This window comes from Falco biarmicus, chromosome 13 (assembly GCF_023638135.1).
Source record: "Falco biarmicus isolate bFalBia1 chromosome 13, bFalBia1.pri, whole genome shotgun sequence".
NCBI lineage: Eukaryota > Metazoa > Chordata > Aves > Falconiformes > Falconidae > Falco > Falco biarmicus.
The window spans coordinates 4,916,383-4,918,513 of NC_079300.1; positions in this window are offsets into that span (position 1 = coordinate 4,916,383).

The following is a 2,131-nucleotide window of genomic DNA, read 5'->3' on the forward strand; positions in this document are numbered from 1 at the left end:
AATGAGTGTAATAAAAATATTTGGAAAAATAACTCAGAAAGAAAAGGTTATAATCATAACAGAAAAGCACTGGCCTTAATCTACGAAGGAGAACACCTGCTTTCTGACTTTATTCTTAGAATTTCTGGCAAAGAGCTACTGTAATAAAACATCAATATATGGTAAACTCCATAAAGAAAACTGAAGTGGAAAATATGCCCTCACCTTAAAGACAAGAAATGAGGCAGGAAATCAAATCAATGGCCTGTTCAGCCTGACGGCTCTAGTTTTTTATGAATTAGGGCTACTGAAGTACTTTTTCCTGTACAAGTGTTGAAAAGATTACTGAGATGTCTAACACGAGCGCATAATTGATGGTGGGGACAGACGACAAATGCGTACTACATTAGAGTCCTACGGCGTGGGGAGAATACAAACAAGTGCATGTTTAATTGTCAGGAGCTAAATAATACATCGGAATGTTTCCACTCATACATTAATAAAGGTCACTCACCACCTCTGAACACAGAGCCACAAGGTTTTCAAGATGAATACTCTAAGAAGTCTTTAAACATTTGAGGCTATAAACAAAAATAATTACTTAAAACTATCTACATTTCCTAATTAACTAATTTAGTGATGGAAATCGTGACCTTTAATAAAAGGCCTCTGACATGAAGTTTCATAACTTACTGATCACTGTTGCTGTCGTAAAAAACAACCAAAGTAGACACATAAACCTTTCATTAAATATAAAATGGGCAACAACATGGTTAAAAGTATGTACAGTGTTTCTCTCTGAACTTCATCTTCTATAAACTCCTGATTTAAAGCAGTTATGAGAGAACTGTGGAACACAGATGGAAGATGTAAAGCTTCTCTTTCCGTATGAAAGTTTGGTGAACAACAATAAGCATTACAGTCCTGTCAGGTTATTCACCTATAAATGGGTAGGAATAATTGTCAGACAAAAGCTTTTAATTAATTCCACTTTCAAAATTACCCAACACAAGTTTTTGTGACTGCAATCTGATACACTCTTTTTGATTAAAAACGAGGGGCATGTGGAGAGCTTTTAAGTTGCTTTGAAAAGCATCTTAAAAACCACTGTGGAGGAAACTAGTACGAGAAGGAAAAGATCCGTTCATCACATTAAAATAGAATATGATGAAAGAATAAAACATTAAAGAAAGTTGAAGCTTGAGGCTATGTCTGAGAATCCTAAAGATATTACCAAAAGACACTACTTAAATCATTTCCAAACTGTAACTTCCTTCCACCTCCATAGAAAACTATTGAACTACTGGGTACAATTAAGCACCTCCTCAAAAAGAGAGCAGAAGGCCACCAAACCCTCTTTACATTAGAGTACCGTGTCAGCATGTAACAGCCAAGTGACTTTTTACAGAAGTTATATTAATTGCATTTAACCTTACATTAACTGGGAAAGGGAGAAAAGGAGGAAGAAACCTTTTTATAGGCCACAGATGCAGCAAGTTCAGAAGTACAGTTAAGGCCTCACCCTGATCAGAGAAATTAAAATGGTTTGGTGAAATTAAAACCACCCAAGATCATCTTTTAACTGTATTTCCTCTTTGTTCTCTTAATCTTTAAAGGCCCATAAGATAACAACCTACAGTACAGCTGATTGGCGTGCTGAACATAGATCATTCTGAATTGGCATGTTGGAACAGCGGAAGTAGTACAGTGCAGAAAGGACGGACTTCCCATCGATGCTGAGCAGAGGGAGCAAAGTTTACTGCCAGTATATGCTACATCCTTAAATGAAGAAGAAAGGAGTCTAGCAGGAGAAGTAAAATATACTGTATCAAACTGTTAATTTCTATTCTGAAAGGCAAAAGCCCCTTACTGGTAAAATATATAATAAGGAGTAAAGTATACTAGACCTATCATGCTTTCTACCATGCATCTCATCACATAAACTTGGCCATATTGAGATCCCCAATTTAAGAACACTCCATTAACACCCCTTGCACATTACCTTCCAGCTTGGTAATGTAAAACTGCATTTGGAGACATAAAAATCAATCTTCGGGCAAGGAACCTTATATTAAATAAAATTTGATGAAAAAAAATCTTAAAACATAATAGCACAAGACCAGTTTTCTTTTATTCTGTTGATTCTTCATAC